The sequence below is a fragment of the Mastomys coucha genome, unplaced genomic scaffold (assembly GCF_008632895.1).
Source record: "Mastomys coucha isolate ucsf_1 unplaced genomic scaffold, UCSF_Mcou_1 pScaffold12, whole genome shotgun sequence".
In the NCBI taxonomy this organism is placed as follows: Eukaryota; Metazoa; Chordata; class Mammalia; order Rodentia; family Muridae; genus Mastomys; species Mastomys coucha.
The window spans coordinates 71454377-71475923 of record NW_022196894.1 but is presented as its reverse complement, the minus strand read 5'-3'; the positions used below and the strand labels follow the sequence as shown (position 1 = coordinate 71475923).

General features: G+C 36.4%; 1 protein-coding gene across 15 annotated transcripts in view; it reads left to right on the top strand.

Annotated features, from left to right (window-relative positions):
• The window catches only part of Robo2 (roundabout guidance receptor 2), a 1164975-nt gene that overhangs the window by 833260 nt on the left and 310168 nt on the right, over positions 1–21547 (top strand). The gene's annotated exons all lie outside the window — the stretch shown is intronic.

The window sequence follows — 21547 nt, the reverse complement described above, 5'->3', positions numbered from 1 at the left end:
TGTGTGTGGTGTGTGTGTGTGTGTGTGTGTGTGTGTGTGTGTGAAGGCAGATATGCATATGCCAGGGCATGTGTGGTCTGTATGCAGATGTTAGAGAACAACATTTGAGTTACACCTTCCACCATTACTTTCTGTATCAAACTCAGAAGTAGGCTTGTATAGCAGGCAATTTTGCCCAATGAGCCAGCACAACAGCCCTAAATGTCTGTCTTTTATCATATAACATTGAGAGTATCTGCATTTTATTATCTATAGGGGTCTATTTCTAAGATCAGAAAGAAAGTACTAGCCAGCTGTCAAGGTATCAAGTGTGAAGTGTGAGGTCCTTCCTAGTGTCATTTTGGAGGCTCTGACAGAAGGTACAAGGTTTTAAGATGATCCTACATAGGTTGACATGTCTCAAAGACAAAAACAAAACAGTACAGGAAAAGTTTAAGCTTCACAAACTAATACAAACATACAAGGCTTCCTTAACATTAATTTGCCATAAAGCTGGCCGTTAATGCCAGCACTGTGGATGCAGGAGCAAGCATATTTCCGTGAGTTTAAAACCAGACTATTTTGCAATAGGTAGCTCCAAGCCAGCCTGGAATATGTGTGTACTGAGACCCTATCTTAAAGTTCACATCTGTTTTTAACTCCAGTTCCAGTAGATCCAACATCTTCACACAGGCATACATGCAGGCAAAAGACCACTGCACATAAAATAAAAACAAATAAAACATTTAAAACCTTAAAATAAAATTAATTATCAAACTATGGTATACCCATATCGTAGACATGAGAAGATATGAAAAGAGCTATAAAAAGATAGTATTAGACTTAATTTCACATCATAATTAAATAAAAAAATGCTGACTGGGAAAAGCTCCATAGGCTCAACACTGCCTGTTCAAAGCAGCTTAATACATCTCTGACTTATAGTTCCCAGTGATCTCAACTGTATGGCATTCTGGAAAGGCACAACTATAGAGACAGTAAAAAGATCAGTGGCTGTCATGGGTTGGAGGAGAACGGGAAAGAGTGGGTGGAACCGAGTGATTTTTCTCAGGGTAAAGCTCTTCTGCACAATACTATAACTGTGGATATGTCATTATACATCTGTCAAATCGATAACATGTACAACCCAGACAGTGAACTCTCATGTAAACCAGGGACTCTTTTGTTAATAATAATGTGTCACTACAGCGTATAGCTCATCATGGTGAAACTGAAATGCCAGGCACGAGGAGAGGCATATTACTTGGGAACACTCAATTTCCTGCCCACTTTTTCTGTTAACCTAAAATTTTTATTCAACATAATCTGATAACGAGAAAAGCTATGTGTTACAATAAAGACAAACAATTTAAGGCCCAGAAATAACAATGAATTCATTTTAAATGATTCTTCTTGAGGAGCATGTATTATTTAAAGAGATGTAAAGTTCAATCAAGTTAAAGAACTTAACCAACATGACAGTGGCACTCAATAGAGGGGCTTTTGATCACATTGGCACTGCAGGTGTGCACAGCATCCTTAGATCCAAGGTGAGAAATAGGAAGTACAGAAAACATACTTGTGGGCAGTAGCCACAGGCTGCTGGTCCTCAGCAGGTCCCTCTCAAAGGTTGTCCAGGTGGACAACAGATGCTCACATCATCCTCGACAAAGTGTAGTGTCACTGAAGCACAAACATCTAGACAGGAAAATTCTGATATTTAAGTAAAATATTAAAAGGATAATTAAGGAAATACAGGGACAAAGTGTGACGCAGAGACTGAAGGAAAGGCCATCCAGAGACTCCCCTACCAGGGGATCCATCCCATATACAGACACCAAACCCAGACACTGTTGCATATGCCAAGAAGTGCTTGCAGGCACCTGTTATAGCTGTCTCCTGAGAGGCTCTGCCAGAGCCTGAAAAATAGAGAGGTGGATGCTCTCACCCAACCATTGGATTGAGCACGGAACTTCAATGGAGGAATTAGAGAAAGGACTGAAGGAGCTGAAGGGGTTTGCAACCCCAGAGGAAGAACAACAATATCAACCAACCAGAACCCCGCCCCCCCCAGAGCACCCAGGGACTAAACCACCAACCAGAGAGTACTCATGGAGGGATCCATGTGTACAGGCACATATGGAGCAGAGGATGGCCTTGTTGGACATCAATGGGAGGAGGTGCTCTTGGTCCTGTGGAAGCACGATGCCCCAATGTAGTGAAATATCAGGGTGGTTAGGTAGGAATGGGTGTGTGTGGGGGAGGGAGCACCCTCATAGAAGCAGGAGGAGGGGGATGAGTTAGGGTGGTTCCAGAGGGGAAACCAGGAAAGGGGATAACATTTGAAATGTAAATACATAAACTATCCAGTAAAAACAAACAAACAATAAATAAATAAATACATAAAAACAAAAAAGGATAGTTAAGGATTCTAGGAGATATTTTATAATAAGAAACTTTAGAAATCAATGTTAAAAACTCAGAGGAAAGCCAACTAAGTATTCCTGTAAGTTGAATTTTAAAAATATGTACACAAGGTATTTAGAATCCAATGTACTGGAGAAAATTAACTTGTCTAGAAGTAATTCACATGAAAGGTACATGATATAAACTCTAGGAATAAAATTAGTGTTCAATGAACAGTTTTATTTCAGACATACTCTTCTTTAAAATTTATCTCTAGAAATTTTCATTATGAGTTCCAAATATGAAACCAAAGTTTTCTATAGCTGGAAGGAATCTCTCCTAGTAGGGACATAGAAATCACACAGTGTGAGCAGCATGTGCGGGTCTGTTAAAAATGATTTTGAAGCCTCTTTTGTTTGCCAATGAGAAAAACCAACAGATGTCAGCAGATTGCTGATGATACACTCCTCCATCTAAATACTTGTACTGTTTCCATGAAAAAAGAAATATTAGGCTTTTCATCAACAGAGGAAACACTGAGATCTAGAGGATGAAGGAAGCAAGAAATAATAAAGAAATGTTCCATAACCATGAGTATAAGTTAACTATTTGAAAACACCTACCCCATAATATTTTAAATATATTTTCATCAGAGGCAGACTCTTCGGCTTCTGTGTATTGCCAAGTTACAATACTTCTGGAAACTCCACACAAATAGTCACTTTTGATTTTGTTGCTAATCATTTTTAAAGTACTCCATTGCTTTTTTGCCTTAAAGAAAAGCTTGATTCCCTGTAGTGTGCAGTCACTGCCACGATCAATGCATGTGCTCATATTTTAGGCACTTCAATACAAAGTTTAATTTATATAATATGATATTTTTCCAGTAAGTAAGCAGAAGACTAAGTTGCAGCTGGACTATGCCTTTAAATCATCTTTTTTTTTTTAATTTTGTGTTTTTGAATGCCAATTTCTTGCGATCTGAAAATCATGTTAGTGAGACATTGAAAGTGGGATTATGTACAATGGTGATGGTTTCTATACAGTGTTGATGGATTATGTACAATGTTGATAGTTTATGCACAATGTTGATGGTGAGTGACTTTTCAGATTCTTGAGAAACAGGACTAATGTTCTGTTTTTAATGTTTAGTATGGGGATCAATTGTTTTTATTCTAATAATCTTTTTGTTCATTGCCAAGCAGTTAAAAAATTAAAGCAACCCTGGCTTAAAACTTAAAGACTACTCTGTTCTAGGTATTTATTTGCTTTTATAATCTGTTTTCTATTTCCTTATTGTATTAGTATTACCTTTCGTGTGAAGAGGGAAGAGAAAGTTAAAATGTTAAGTGTCTTACTTCTAGTTATCAAGCCATAAATAAATAAGTAAACAAGTAAATAAAGATAAAATATAAACAAGTTTCCCTATTTTCTCTAAGAATAGCAATAACTTTCCACTAAAAGTCTTTGTCAGTGTTGTGCACATTATAGGTGGGTTAATGGATTTCATTTTTATTAAAGTATGCTAAAGATAAAGTTTAGAGTGTACCATTAAAAAGCAGACTGGAGAAAAAATCCATACCAAGATTCCAAGGATGCAGGGAAGTAAAATTTAGATTACAATTATCACTGGAAGTTTCGAGATTTCTGGTCATATGGAAACAGGAATTGAACTTTCTCCCAGTGGAATACGGATGCAGAAATACAGAAAATCTTTACAAATATTTGTCATCAAATCCATTTTATAAAAATTTAAATAGTTGAAAAAGCCAAGAATTAACAGCATTAAAGGAGTTTGTTTAAGAATTTGTAAAGAAAGACTTGTAAAGTATTTCATATCTTAGAAACATTTTGAAAAGTGGATACATGTAATTTAGACAGTGAATATATTTAATCCTTATGGTTTGGGGGTTCTAACCATGTGACCACAAATCTCTACTGCCACCTTGTGGAGATATATTTGGTTTGGACAGGGATTCTGAGAAAATTAACCTGTGAAATACTGAGCTATGTGTGGACAAAAATGGTTTGTCAATAGTTAAGCTCTTAGCTACTAAACTTAAAGACTCATTTGGGGAAACACATTATCTATCTTCTTCACCTATTTTCAAGTTTTCATAGTAGTAATTCAAGAATTCTTCTGATTTGGAAAGCTCAGCTACTACATAGATGCCAAGGTGATAACTGAACAAGAGTAGACCTGAGCCTTTTCCCAGAGTACTTTGTGTTCGTGGAAGATGATACCCTTGGTTGAAGAGGATCCTTACCACCAAGATAACAAATGGCTTTGCCAATGGAAATCCTAGAGTTTTGCCAAATGGGAAACCACAGCTTCCATTTACATTGTGACACTTTGTAAACCTAGGATTCACAAACATTACTAAGGTTTCTTCCTGGAAAGGATGAGAAATATTTCATATTGTAAATCAGCTTTATTGCCAACACTGAGATAAGGGTAAATTGTCATGTTCTGCAATTTCTATGTTTCCACCATGGTCCATTACTGAAGTTCTGTATGTGTATAAAGTTGTCTATCTATAAGTTTATCCAGAAGAAGATATCCAAATGGACATAGATGATTAGAATCCTGAGTTCAGGCTAATTGTCTTTAAGTCCCAGTGTTCATGGTGTATTAATTCTATCAGAGATCGGATGGACAGATCACAGTCCTATAATGGCAACAAAAGGCAAATTGCAATGCTGTATTTTTATCAGCAGACTAATAGTTAATAGTTATAGACAATATTTAGGAGCTGGATTTTAATAATCTACAATATTTTTGAAATACCTTTTGCTACAAACATATGCCTCCAAAGGCAGGGAATGTAACTGGTGAGGATTTTGTAAGCTCTTTCATAAATGATGAACATGAGGACCACATCAGAGAAATAAAATTAGATAGCAACAGTCAACACTCCACATCCTTCTCAGTAAGTCTCTCTGTAAAAATAGGCACTATCAGAAACATCTTGACATCTTAAACCTCATTTCAGTTAAAGATGATGGTAGGCATTAGCGTTAGTCTGAAATCTATTATATGGTGCTGTGTTGGTGGAGAATCCGAATGGACAATGTCACAAATGCTACTAGAGCTCTCAACTGAAAGGACAAAGGCAGGGTTTCATGGAATGTCAAACGACCAACAACACCAGCCATGGCAGAATCAACCTGGAATCACTAAGTCATGCTGTGGGATCCTTAGTGATTTCCTAGGCAAATTTTAGAGCCATTTTAGAAATGATCCCTGAATCATACCTTAACACATGTCTCCTAACACAGCCCACCTAAGCAGCCACCCATTACCTCCCATGATTTGTTCCAATCCACCATTTCTATCCATGTTGCTGGGCACCTGGCAGTGCCCCCTCCACCCCAACCTCCATATTGTATCAGAGATGTGATGGCCAAAGATCAGAGGGAGGGTTCATATTACTTAGGTGTGTTGTTACTGCAGAGTCTACCCAGAGACTGTCTGTTGTCGATAATTAAGAGCTATCAAAACGTGGATAATTTTCACTTGGTAATCTGACATGAGGAGCTTTGTGATCGCCAGCTTCTGTTTCATTATTTAGATAGACAAGGTGCAAAAGCAACAGCCTAAGCAAACCCTATCTGGCAAAGGCTGATAGGTTTTTAAAGGTTTTTATCAAGTGGGGTATAGCCCAAAAGCTTAGGAGCTAGTGAAGCTGACATGAACCAGGCAGAGCAAGTGTGCACTGGAGAATGGCCTTTACAGCTGAGAGGCTTCACAAAGCAGGTGGGGCCTTTAGACGCTCTTTTGAACACCGAGACAGGGGGAACTGGCAAGATTTAATTGGCAAGCTGTTGTAATCAAATGTAGAAACCATGAAAACAGGCATGTGTTTCAGACGTTAGCTGGGAACTAGAACTCTCATTTCCAATGTGATGACTGCTAGACAGAGTAAGAAATCATATGTGTTGATAGAGAAGAAATGCGTTAATTAAAAAAGTGATAACTCTTAGACTATAGATGTAGCTCAGTCCTGCTGCTCATTCCATGTTTGAACACGTATGTGTGTGTGTGTGTGTTTGTGTGTGTGTGTGTGTGTGTGTGTGTATGTGTGTGTATGTATCAATAAGTTCAGTCCCCAGTGTCTGCAAAAGACTTGTAGACTCTCACTAAAAAAAAAAAAAAAAGTAGTCAATATAGTCTATATGTAAATAGTATACAATTGATTTTACCTGGATTTTCACCAATGCTATCCCAGTATAAGAAAGACTTCCTAACTACACTATTTGTACAGCTTCAGTATACTTTTCCTAACTCTTGCTTACAAGATAAAACAATAAGTATATATACCTTGATTCATTGTTCCCAATATTCATCAGTGGTATTAGACATGTGGGAAAGAATGGGTAGTAATAAATACTAGGGATACTATATCAGGATACAAGATAAATTGTGTAAATTATTCTACTAGATAAAAATGCTTTGCTCTTCTTCCTTTTGGCCATTACTTTTGTTAAAATATTTTGAGAAGAATCTGGAAAAATTTCAGTCATGTGAAATGTCTTTGGAAAACGGCATCAACGGGACAACCTGCATATGATACAGCATCTACGCATGACAGTGTCCCAATGTGTCACAGCAAAGACTGCCACAGAAAGAAGGATGTAGGTCAGCTTCTCTGGAGTGAGTTCAAGTGGAAGTGTACCTGGAACTTTTCGGCTACCTATAAAGTTTGAAGCCGAATTACTGCTGTGGTAGATTATGGCCAGAGTAATACAGGAAGGACCCTGTGGGAAGAGACAATGTCGCTGTAGAAGCTTCAATCTCTGTTACTTTTTACTCACTAAAATGTCTCTCAGTTTTCTCTCCCCTTAGAAGTTTAGACATTATAATGACTGTTTTACAGAGGACACTTTAAATGCACAGCAAGAATTTTGAACATTTTGTATCTCTTCTTTGGTAAACTGTCCATGAACTTCTTTAAAATTCTGTCACCAAAATATAAACAGGATTCCTAAATGACCTTCAATCTATTAGTGAACTTACTCTCTCTTCTGAATGTTTAAAGTCTGGTTGTTTATTGTTAAAGACACTTTTATGTCTTCAGATGAAGTGATGAGCACCATATCTCTGCTGTGTACTACTACTAAGTATACTACTTGGGCTGAATCCATAGCATTTCTTTTTCTGTTCTTACAAGCCCTAGTCCTACGCCAAGAAGCTTCTAGCCTTCAGAATCATCTAATCTCCCAAGCTGACTGATTCAGTTTGGCTCCTTGGGCTTCTGACTGAATTGTTCTGCTTAGAAGCACACTTACTTTGGCAATATGTTCTAATCTTCTGACTCCTTCTCTTTCTGTCTTCATCTCTGTCTATCTTATTTTTTATTCAACATAGCTCTGTAAAACTATCCAACCAAACCTAGCATAAACGCACACCATCTTTCTCTTCTCCGAAGTAGCCTCCCTTTCCCTCGCTGTTGTCATGTGAGTTGCATGTATCCTACCTTTGACTCATTCCATCAGAAGTTTCTCTGATTCATCACTTTATCTTACCCTCAATTAAATGTTACTTTCAAACGAGGCTGCTTCCTTCTACAAGCTAACCTTAGCTTCTTTGTTAGGGATTAAAGCTGTGTATCAAGGGCATGTCTGAATCCCAGCCAGAACAGAATGTAATTCAGGGTGGGGCTACGTTCCAGATGCATCACATAGGCCCAGCAGGTCTTTGGATATGATCACTTGCCTGAGAAGCAGGATTATAATTCCTCCACATGAATTATAAAAATACTATGTATTCCTTTTATCAATATATCTGCATTTAGTTGGTTATTTAATTTCTTCTATTAGATTGCCTCCAGAACAAAATTTCTATTAAATAAAAGTCCAAGGAGTTTCCTTACATGCATAGCTCCCCATAAAAGGATATTATTTCCCCTTCTTTCTCTATTTTGCTATGTTAATCCTCCAGCTCTGCTAACTCTTCTCTACTCCCTTGGATAACTTCTGGTAAGATTTTGTTCTTGGTGGAGACTTTACTTCCTACCAAAGGAGAACATTGACATTATCATATCTAATTTCATGACTTGTCTTAAGTTGTTATAACATTCTCTCTACTCCTATGGTCAGAAGTTTTCAATACTAATTTCCCATACTCTTGCCTGTCTACTTTACCACATTCGTTGAGGATAATGTATGGTTAGTGTTCAGTAAATATTCAGGAATAAATACAGGATTACTTCTCTAAAAGAATGTCAGCAGCCTAGATTTGGGGATTTTCATTTGTTTGTCTCTTTTATCTGAGACGATGCCTAGTCCTCAGTAAATATTTTAAAAAGTTCTAGTTGTCTAAAAAATGGTGTACACTTAAAAATTAAAGTAGTTACTAGAGGATGATTTCATAAGTGATAAACTACAGCTGAATGGGAGTATTAAAATATCAATTTATGACCAAAAAGATAGAGAATAATTAAAGCTTAGTATCTAGAAGCAAGATAAATAAAGAGAAGGAACAACAAAATCAGATGATTGCATCCTGGCTGCTGTGCTTCCACAAATGATACTCTGTAACTGAAAGTTCACCTTAACATTTCAACAGCTGAGAGTAATAAACAGAGTAAGAGGTATGAAAAATTACATGTGGTTCCACAATCACTTCCATGCTTTGTCTGTTTGCTCCATTGTGATGTTTCAGATGGTTCCATTTGACCCCAACCTCCAGTTATTCCAACCTCAGAACCAATATTTATTGCCACATATGGGCCATGCATGGCAGCTGCAACATCCAGATGCCAAGCCTTGGAATGTGTTTTTACGGCAACACCATCTGGGGCTCTGGCCAGCCTTCTTTATTGTCTCTTGAATGTTTACACTAATAGCTTTGCTGGGCCGTGGTACTACCTGTGGGACACACTGTGGGTCTGGGCTCTTTATGAGATCCTCTTGTTGTTCTGGTTAGAATTCTCCTTAAAATGATTTGCCTGCAATCAACATTTTTCCTTCTGATACATCTGTATATATCGCATACATCTGTACTGTCCTGCAAAAGAAATAAAAGAGGTGGCAATTGAGACTAGAAGAAAAAAGCAGGGGCTGCTTTCACAACAATTTGTTAGGATATCATTAAGCAATCTGTGCATTCAGAGGAAATATTAATGCTTTATACATGGTACTATTTTGTATATGCACCAATGGAATGGAAGGAATGCTCTAATTTTACATCACATATTGAAAAGCATTTTCATAGATATCCTGATGTATAACTAAGGTTTAATTCTCCACATCATAAACAAATAGTTCCTCTGAAATTGTAAAGAATAGGGGTTGAGGGAGGGCATTCTCGGCAATCAATGAGCTCAGTTGTTTGAAGATTCACTTCCAATTTGGATAGCACTTTTGTGATCTTTAGAAGCACGATTTAAAGACATTTTACAAAAAGCAAGGAAAGTTTTACTACTTTGAACTGCAATAGATTGCTTTTTTTTTTTTTTAATGAAGAGATGCAGCACAAAGAATTAAGATGCAGATCAATCAATAATTTAGGCTGCTAGGTCCAGAAAGGAGAAATGGCTCTGGGAGTTTTATTAGCTTTTCCAAGGTCATCTAGTACACAGCTTCAGAGTCAAAGGAATGTGAGTTTTATATGATTATTCTGTGACTGTGCTCATAATCAGAGAGTCAGCACTAAATCAAATGCCTAGATAGATGGAGTCACATAGGAATTGAGCAGCATCCATGCCTAGACAGTGATCTGGCCGTTGGGAGATAGCTTTGGGTAGGTGTGTGAGGCAGGACTGCAGTCAAGCACAAACATGAGCAACAGTGCAGTGGATCTCTTTGAAGTGTCTTCTTGTTGGCTGAGATGGGATACAAGATGCTACCAGCCCAGAATCAGTGACATATCAAGATTCTCTCAGGTAGTGTTTCTAATAAGCCTGTCACATATCTGTGGTTATATCTCCGAATGAAAAGAGCATATTGGAAGGTGATTTTCTTCAATTCCTAACTGTTTTGTGTATCAGCAGTAGGAATGAGGTGCTTTTCTTTTTAAGTAAAATGCTGGTAAATAGACATATAAAGCAACTAATTTTGGTACCTGTGCCAGAATGGGAAGTGTGCTGGAGTCCTCAGAGACTGCTTTCTAGGTTGTAATGCCTTGAAAACAGCCACAGTTAGGTCCAAGCAGAGAATAATATTCTTTCCAAAGACATTAAAGAGTATTTCTTTTATGTTTGATATTGTAATTACATAATTCTTCCTTCTCTTTACTCCCGCCAAGCTCTGTCATATGCCTTTTTTCATCTCCTTCAAATTTGTAGATTCTTGTTCCATAAATTATTGCTCCATGCATATATATACATATATGAATGAATATGCATACATATGAATGAATATGCATATATACATGTATGTGAATATGTATATAATCTTCTCAGTCTATATGGTGTGACCTGTATGTATATTTTCACAGTTGACCATTTGGTATTGAATAACAGATTGATAAACTCTTCCCTGGGGAAGACCACTTCTGCTTTCAACATGTCTTAATTTCCTGTAGTTCTTTTGCCCAGCACGTTGGTAGCAATTCTATTTTTGGTGTCCTATTTTTTCACTACCTATTTAGGCAGCCAGGTGGTTGAAACTTTATGGTTGTATCTTCAGACATACCTAGGAGACACAAGTCCAAAGACCTTTTTAGTAGAAAGGAACTAGTAATGGCTTCCATGTACATGATAAATAAATCTTTAAATAATGTTTTGTCTGGGACAGATCACGATATATTCCTATAATCTGTTGTTGATTCTCTAAGTAAATAAGATACAGATGAGATTTTGTTGTATATCTCACTTATTCTTGAGAGTTTGTATTTTTATTCCTTTTTCATAAAGGATTTGCTGGTTTTATTTTTTGGTATGTATATGTGTGTGGCTGCCTATAAGCATACATATCAAATGTGTGTCTGCATTCATGAAAAACAAAAGAGAACTTCAGATCCCAGGAACTAGGTATACAGGCAGTTGTGAGCAGCTCAATGTAGGTTTACAGACTTGAATGTGAGCCCTCATTCAAAAAAAATTGCCATTAACGACTGAGTTATCTCATCTCTATAGCTGCAAGCTTGTGTTTTCATATATGAAGTGGTAGTTTAATGAATCATGATCAAATTATTATCCATATCTTGCCAGTAGAATACACAAATATGTAAATATGTGTGCTCATGAGTACAAATATATATGTACCCATGCAACCATTGGCTTGTGTGTGAGTGTGTGTGTTTTATGTTTGAGTGAGCTGATTCCTTTGGGGAGAAAGTCAATATAACTATAGTAAAAGTGTTCTGCTCATCCATGGACAAAAGAGTACACTTCTGATTTCATCACTTATAAAGAGAAAGGTTAGGGTACTATGAAATGACCTAAAATTGATGGATGTGTTCTTAAATCCCTTCAAAGGTACTGGCATAATATAGTTCACTTAGTAATTATTGAAATTCCAGTTTATATAATTCATATTCTTTTTTGAAAAATAAATACATCAGTGTTCAAGTTAGACTCAAATGCAATGCCAGCGGTATCACTTCATATAGTAAGCAGGGATATCCTTGAGAGGTAGCTCAAACAGACATCTTTCCAGTGAAACTGGAAGTTAAATGTGGTACATGATGTATTTCTCATACATGAAAACCACATGTGAAGATGCTCCTATTACACACTGTTTTTGATTGAGATTACAAGGAGAGTAAAGATAGTAAGTTAAATGATCCGATAGAGTCAGTATTTCTATTGCATAATGTATTACAAATGGGTATTTGTGCTGATAGCTGTTCTGGGAGTTCTGCATTCACAGCAAAATCCGTTCTCTCAGTAGAGTCTTTGCATCAACCTTGGCTCTGCATCCTTGTAAGTAATATATTGCTATATAAGAGATCCCTCAGGACACCCATGAAAGGCTAGAATTAAGTTGAACCTGGAAGACAGAGCAAGTATAACAAACACACTGCAAGTAGATCAAGTATACCCTCTCCGCATGCACACACTATCTGAAGTATATTAAAACATTTCAATAGCAATGTTTTTGGAAATCCTTGAAAGCAGTATGGAACCTCATGCATATGTTAATCATTGTGCTTGAGCATCATAAATCATAGTTAGAAGATCATAAAATAAGTAGTACTGGCCTGTCTTCAGCCCCCAGGGATATTAGCAAATCTTTGGAGATGAGATGAGGTTGGTGGTGGTCACAATGCTAATGATGATGATCATGATGATGATAAAAGTGATGATGATTGTAATAGTAACCTTTGTTGTGTCTTAGCTGTGAATCACATGGTGCTATCCAGTGACTCATTCATTGAAATCTTACAGCACTTACACATCAACTCTGTTTTATCCACGCAACAACTCTGTTTTATTAAGTATGAAGGACATATTTTAACTAAATGGAAGATTCTGTTTTCAATATTGGGAAAAGTTGAAAATGGCTTGTCAAGTCATCAGATCATGTATGATGGAAAAGTCTGAGCTTTACCGAGTTATATGATACCACACCAAACAGACAAGGCTTAAAGAGGAGGCAAGGATAACTCTTAAGCCTTTTCCTAAGGTTAGATTTTACAAAGCTAAAATTCAGTCCTGTGACCAACAGAAAATCTGACCTTTTGTCCTCAGGAATTCATAAATTCATAAAATTCACAAAATTCATAAATGTTATTAAAAAAGATGTGTTCTCTTTCATACCAAACCTATTCCATGGAGCTGCTTTTCCCAAGAACATCTGGGTACACCCCTCCTTTTGCTTATGTTTTCCCAAGTGTATGTTTATATGGTCAAGATCTTGCATCAACCTGGGCAATCTTCTACAACAGGTTTTCTATTCTATGTATTTGTAGCATTCAGTTATACCTACATTAAGAGAAAGGGCTTTATCATTTATGCCTCAAATACTCTGTGTCGTTGATATTTTTGTGACTTGATTACCACATTTGAGAAGAAATAGAAAATACCTTGCATAGTTAAATGTTAATAAATGATGAGTTTTATTTAAACATTCAGCCTATTTTATAGTATGCACATTAGAATATTTCTTCAGGTATTTAAGTATAAAATCTTTTTAATTTCATATATTTAAGGAATATAGTGAACAAATCAAAAATTATCTAAACTGATGATTGTCCATGTTTCCACTTATATGGTCAATATGGTTACTTATTCTGATGCTATTGGACTGAGGTGTTATTAATCATTCTAGTCAATCTCTTCTAAAGCATTCCAAAAGCTTTCTTGTATTTTCTTCTTCATCCTTCCATCCTGGTGTCATAAGAAAGGATAGGTACTGTATTCTACAGTTGTAGACTCTGAACAAGAAACTCTTAGACCCTTGCTTATATTTCACAGTGTGTCAAGAGTAGACAAACAGCACTGTGTGCTCACATCCACTCTTCTTTCCATTAGTCTCCAGGCTCCTGACTCCAGGAGGTGTAAGCCATTAGGGGATTGAACCTGTAGAAAAAATACCATCTGTTTTAATATTGGATGCTTTTTACAAGTTCATGTGCTTTGATATAATTTTAATAAGGGTATCATTTCTTGCTTTTCTTTGTGAGATATGATGCAAAAGTGGAAAAATACACTTACAGAAATGAAATGAAAATAATAAATAAAGCCCACTTCCATTTCCATTATTCTAAGTCATGCTTCCAGAGACTTCAATCTCAATATGATGTTAATAGAACCATTAGATATGATTCATACCATACATAAGACACTTCTATTGACAATTCCATCGTGACCAGGGGTCAACAGATCCATTACAATGCAAATCTTACTGTATGCTTTCCATCTAAATCAAAAGAATTCAGTCTTGTGTCCAGTCTAATAAGTTTCAGGAACAGGAGTCCAATCTCAGAAGTGAAGTCCGCATCTGTGTTTCTCATACTAAATCATGTGGGTGCCTATTTGCTCTCAATTTAAAAGGTAACTAATTAAGTTTTACATCGATAGGCTACTTTAGAGTATTTAAAGAAACACACAGGATTTATGGGAATCTATGTTTGCTCTTTCACTGAATACCAACCCCAAATAGAAATTCCTACATATGTAGTTCTTTGTTTTCTGCATATGGAAACCTCCATCTTCTATAAGATTTGCATAATCATTTAATTTTTCCAAATGACTACCTGATTCAGTCTCACAAACTGTGAAAAGCTGATATTTTAGCCAATTTTCCAGGTAAATAGCTTTTTAGGCACAGGAATTATTTTTACCATAGTCTTCCACCCTAGCTATTATTAAAGACATCTTTCTTTGACTCTTTCCCTCAAACTCCTGGTATTCTGTGGAATGCTGCTATTCTTTGTACCTAGAGAGCAAGTTGATAGAAAGCTCTCCTTGGCATGGATATCCAAAGTCTCTGGACATTTCAAGCTGCAGAAGTATCTTGATCTCAATAAATCTTTTCCTTATACATTTATATTCCTTTTCTTCTTGAGATACACTAATGTTCTGTTTCTGTGTCAACAAATGAGGATCTACTTCTGTCAAGGACTCGCTGATACAGAAGCAGCTCAGGTGACTGAAAAGGCTCTTTCTAAGGCTGCATTAAAGAATGGTCTCTCCTCTCTAGTCCATGTCTCCTCTGAATTTTTCATCTTCCCTGAGATCTTACAATTTTCTTTTATCTCCACATCATCTTTGTTGGACAGTGTTGTGTTGGTTGACTTTAAGCCAGACACAGTTGGGTATAAACTTCTGTTCCTCCTTTTCTTAATTTTTATCAAAGGTAAACCCCTTAAAATTCCCTAATCCTTAATTTTTCTTTCCATAAAATAATGATAATGGTAGCCTGCATCAGAAGATTATTGGAAGAAATCCATGAAGTGGCTTAGGGAAAGGTCACAATGCCCTGTCTAAAGTACACATTCAAACATTTTATTAACTTAATAGGTTTTTTATGTCCTTCCCTTCCCATCTGTCCTTTCATCAAAGCCTCCTTTTGTGCAAATATTTTTAATTGTTGAAGTATGTGAACAGGCAGTCATGTGATTAAAGCTGTTGTAATTCTTCAGAGTTACTTTTCTCTACAATGGCTATGCTTCTTGTTATATAACAAGTGTTATATAACACGTTTGCACATATTGTCACCTTGTAAGACATTCATTGTGAAATTCACAAAGTTTAGAGTTTTCTGCAATGACATTGACACAATAAAATAAGAAAATATGCATTGACTGTGACCACTGAACTGAAACACAAAGCATCTGAGTTGAGATCAAGCTTGTATGTAGTTCACGTGTGTCTAAGAAGTCATTTTAAATATTTTCTATGAGTACACATGGTGGTTAAAAATTACAAGTGGCTTACTGCCAAGAGTCCTAGTCAATAAATAGAGAAAGTTTAAGGATGCACAGTAGGATATTCTAGAACATTTTCACTTGTGAAGAAAACAGCTGCTACGTCATCAAAGAGAATGTTATCAAGATGATGAATTCTTAAAATGGTTTAAAACTTTTATGTCCCCAGTTCAGTTCCTCATGAGTGTTCTGACAGTTCCCACTCCAGCTTCATTTTTTATCTAGAATATAGTTCAGTTCAGAAAAAGAGAAATGCATATTTGTAAGAATTAGCATTTTTATTAGTGGGTTGGAACTAACTCTAGGGGGAAATTCCAGTGTGGAAAAGATGAGTCACCTTATGGGGCAGAAGTGAACAAGGATAAATAAAACAGTGTATTTGTAAGTGGGACTGATCCCTCTTGCTTGTGCATTAGTGCTTGGCTACAAGAGAGTAGTAATTTATTGATGCAGATGGGTATGTAAAGTGCATGCAATTTGTGAGGGGGCTTGACCCTTGACTGATGGGCCATATGTTGTAAAGCCCTAGGGGTGTCATTTGCCTCAGCTCTCTTCCTCTCTCTATCTCTGCACCTATGGTACTTGTTCCATCACCACATATCGAACTATAGACATACTAACTCCCCCAATAAATCTCCAACTAATGGCTTACAAAGGCCACAACTTAACCCTTTCTACACAACAGAGCACATTATTTTGCATCATGATCACATTCACTGAAATAAAAGACAAATATTATATGACCTGATAGAATAGGCAAATTGATGGTAAATTCCATTCCCTGCTGGGCATTCACTAGATTGGGGTATAGCAAGGTAGCTTTCAGCCTGGTGAATTATACTGTCATTATACCTGGTAATAAGGACAATTTCTTCTTATAATTGTTAAACATGGTTAGTATAGCATTTAATTCCTTTTAATAGATCTTTTTTGTGAGGGTCTTGTTTTATCAACCCAGTAGAAAACACATCATAATCAATAAAAATACATATATTTTAATTTATGTAGAAATTGTTTATAGCACATTTATAGGTATTAGCACATTTGTATGGAAGAGTATGTACAAACAATATTTTTGAAATCCTTCTAATGAGCCCTGATTTTCCAACACTCTATTGCACATGAAGGTTTTGCATTAGAAAGTAGTTATTCTCAACTGCAACCCTGAGGTTTTCTTGTCATGTGGGCTGAGTGCTATAATCCACGTGACAGAGCATTTATGATACTATGAGAAGAACTATTTGGCAATTTATAAAGTAATACATACTGTAGAGTATTATGTGACATTCACACAAGTATACTACATACAATCTTAAAATTAATCTAAATTTGGCATGTCTTTCTATTTTAATAACAGTTTTCTTCTGTTACATTTTTAAACATACAATGTTTTCATATGTTATGTGGTCACCTAATGGGTGGCTGTACCCAAGACATTTCCCTCTTGGTGACTTAATACCCATTGACCAACCACACGCATTTCTTATTCTCCCCTTTTCTTTTTTTTTGTCATTTCTCATTTCTTGGTAGAACTCTGGGAAGCAATGAGTTGTATAGCAAATTGAAGAGTGGCTCCCCTGGGCTGGTACTTATTTTCTCCATGGCATAACACATGCGCATAGAAGTAATAGAGGAGTACTTGTTTAGATTTTGTGTTCGTGTCACAGGCTTCTCATAAAACAAATCATCTTCTGCATAACTTGCTTCTCTTCTATTTCTTATGAGCTAGGAATAAGACACAGTGGTGGAGTTAAATTATGAGTGCAGGGTATGATTTATACTGTAGTCTTGATCATCATTAATGAGCATGTTTCTAATGCCTCGTTTTAGCTAGTTTTTATTTGGTTGCATTTGCATAAAATATATTTCAATACATTTTTTCTAATTAGTGATAATTTCCTGGTATTATAATAGAATACAAGTTTCCTAGCACAATGAAAAGTCAGTGAATGGATGGTTGTCTTACACACACTTTGTGTTAACATTTTACCTTTTTTGAATCACTAGTCTTATCAACATGAAAGACTAATATTGAGAATATCCTCAAATATTTTAAAACAGATGTCATTGTCTTATTGTTTAAACCAATAGATTTGGCACATCTAGTGCAGAGTAAACTACTATAAACACACCAAGCATTCACAAGTTGGTGCCAGTAATTTAAAAGTGAATCCTTTAAATATTGACACATCCTTTACCACATGGGCTTTTCTCTGTCACTAGGCAGTCAAGCATTCCTTGCGAATTCATCTGCAAGTCATAAGAAAACACAGTGATCAGAAATCTCTTGCACGTAATCTTCGTTGAGGTTGCCATTTCCTAAGTTAAGAAATCCAATAAAAACCTTGGTGTAAAAGGCTTTTTCCTAGATAAGTGGTCACTCAGTATATCTGTCAGTGAAAAGGACATTTTAAGCCTTAAAGTGCTAGTTTGACAGCTTAGAAGGCATAGAGGACAATCATATGTAGTTCACACTTCTCAGTACAATTGATGCTATCTTGACTCTGGTTTTTCAAGAGAAAGGATTGGTAATTTTCAGAATACGTGTCAAGATATCTTTTCCATAGAAGTGTACGAAGTTGTTCCCTGAAATGAATTGTTTAAGCAGCCTAAATCAATTGTTTCTGTTTGAAGATAAACTACTTAGCACAATATATTGTTGGTTCTTAAAAGTTCTGCATTTAAAATTTAAATGTAACAGTTATTGACCCCTGTAATATTTCAAGATAGGAAATAATGCATCAGTTACATTATCAACTTGACTTGATATAAATGAAGATTAAGAAAACTGTTTTCTTCCTTTGATACCTGCTTCATACCACACGTCTTTACCTAGTCCATCAGTTAAGGTTCACACATCCCGTAGATAATGCCACACACTAACTTTCCATGTAAGAACATGTAGTTCCTATCAAGCACATTTTATGAATGAAATCTCTTGGCTCACATTAAACAGATAAATGTCAGTAGATCAAAGTTTTCTACTGTGAAATGGACAAACTACCAGCTGAACAGTTACCACCAGAATGATATGATGTTGCATCTGGCAACACCACTATCACTATCAGCCTTCAGGGTTTGGCCCCTTCTCAGGCAGGCCCCTTGCCTCTTTCCACTAAATATTAACTGGGCTTTTCTGTTGAGTTATAACATTCAGCAAGCTAATTAAAGTTCTTCAGTGTTGGACTCAAGTGTTCAAATATTGTGGGATGCAAATAAGAAAGGCAGATTCCTTGACTATGAAGATTAGAGCTGAGTATTTAGTAAAAAGTGCAAGTTTAATTTTAGGGAATATGGCAAAAAAATTGAGAACATGTAGAATATTTATATAAGATCTGCATGTCATGAAAAATAGTTTCTTAAAATAGTTTTTGTTATTCTTGAATGTAATGATTTTGTTTTTCTTAGACTCAGACACATTCACATAAACAATTTTTTCTTCAGAATTTTGCATTCTTTGAACCAGTGTTCTATACTGTAATTGTTTTTATTTTTGATTTGATACTTAAATAACACATTAGGTATTTTTAACACCTAGGTATTCCTTTGACATAGATGTTGAAGCAACAACATTTAGTCAAATTATGTACTCTGTCTTGAATAATCTTCTTGTTTTGTTTTGTTTTGGTTTGGTTTTTTTGTTTTTCAAGACAGGTTTTTTCTGTATAGCCCTGGCTGTCCTGGAACTCACTCTCTAGATCAGGTTGACCTCGAACTCAGAAATCCACCTTCCTCTGCCTCCCAAGTGCTGGGATTAAAGGCGTGCACCACCACCACCCGGCTTGAATAATCTTATAATATGTGATGAAATGATATTTTACTGGAAAACTTCAAATCTTCTCTATGTGTCTCCCTCAAAAGTCCATCCTGGGCAGCATTATCAAAGGAGAAAGAAATACACTGATGAAACCATACTATAAGGTGTAAAGTAAATGGGGGCCACAAAAGATGTGCATAGTCCTATTTGTTTTATGTGATACATTTACTATTTTATACAGGGTCTCATTGGGTAGCTCTGATAGACTGGAACTTGTTGGATAAACCAGGCTGCCCTCTATTCCTGTGAGAGAGAGGCCTGTTCCTGTCTCATATGTATAGCCTTAGGGGTAAAGCACAGCATGTGCCGTAAGGTCATGTCTGTACACTTCAAACCATGGCAGCATGCCTGAAGAGGAGTAAGTTTGTCAGGCCTCAATGAGAAGTATTCAGAAGAAACAGATGAAGTACTAAGGAAACTTCGGCATTGGTGCAGGAGGTGGGGTAACTGGCTGGTCCTTCCCATAGTTCTCTTTCCCTTCTACTTAGCTGCCCCAAAGTCACAGTAGGCTTCTTCCTAACAATGATAATTCTTTCTTTTCTGGACAACAGACAACAAAGTTAAAGGAAGTAAAACTTTAAGGATAAAACCTCCGAGTGGTACAGAAGAACACTCTGGGGTTCTTAGCTGGTTTTAGGAAAACTTAAAATTTCATATTACCACAAGCCACTACAAGCAAAGTTAGATATCCCCATGGGCCCTGACTTTACCTTCTTATGTTGTTTCTTGTTTTAAGATTTTTTCCTCCTTAGAGTTAACCAACCTCCTTTTCATCTTCAGTGGAAGTTCTGCTGTAAGCAGAACCTGGTGTTATTTTTAGCAAGCCTCTGTGAGTGGAGAAGGCCTGGGGATTGCTGCATGTTCTCTGAATACACTTCCCTGCAGAGCATAAAAGGGAGCACTTACTCTTGGGCCTTTTATTTGGGTTAGAAGCACAGCAAACATAGCACAGGTGGCTATAATTTTACACCACAAGAAGGAAAACACTCCTTTCCTCCCCCTCCCCTTCTTGTTTGGCTGTTTTCAACCTGTAAAAGAGGGAGTTGGAGGATGTGATGTTTTAAATTGAGCAATTGCTTTAAAGTCTCCTCAAGAAGGGATATAAATTGTCTATAATCAAAATGTAAAGTTGATAGTGAAGAGCAATTTTAAAATAAAGGGGTCAAGTTACCATAAAAGTGGCAACCTTGTCCACTATCATTTGTTCCACTAGATCTTTAACTTAGTCTGTTTCATTTCTGTCAGGAGTACTGTATTTTTAAAAGCAGTTCCCACATAATATACGTTTTTCATCAACATTAGAGTGAGTTCTAGAGTATCATCATCACTATTATTAATGTCATCATTATTGTTGTTATTATTATTACTATTCTTGTGTGTACAGAACGAATGCATGTCATGAAGAAGGAGACAGCTCTGTAGAGTCACTTCTCTCCTTCCATGTTTGTTTCATTTCTGGATACAGAGCTCAAGTTGCCAGGCTCACATTGCAAACTCTTTATTTCTGCTGATCCATCTCCCTAAACTTGATGATATTTGTAAAGCCAACAAAGAACTCTGTATCTACTACAAGATGATATCTATCTATTCATGTCACCTTGAGATGAACTGGTTGAAATGTATGTTTCCTGATTTCAAGGATTATAATGCTAGAATAATCAAAATTATGAAACTATGATATAATGATAACCATAGGGAGAAGTGGAATAAAATTGAGAATCAGATGCATAAACATAAATCAATTGACATCCTTGCATCTACTTATAGACAATTCTCTGTGAGAAACATAATTTTATTTTATTTTTTAAGAAATAATGCTGCCACCTTGGCCCTTTTAAGGTTCTGAGCCCCAGTGTAGGGGAATGCCAGGGCCAGAAAGTGGGAGAGGGCGGGTGGCAGGCATGGGGAAGGGGGAGGCAACAGGGGTTTGGTTTTGTTGTTTTTGTTTGTTTCTTTGTTTTTTGGGGGGGAAACTGGGAATGGAGAAATTCGCATGTAAATAAAGAAAATATCTAAAATAAAAAAAA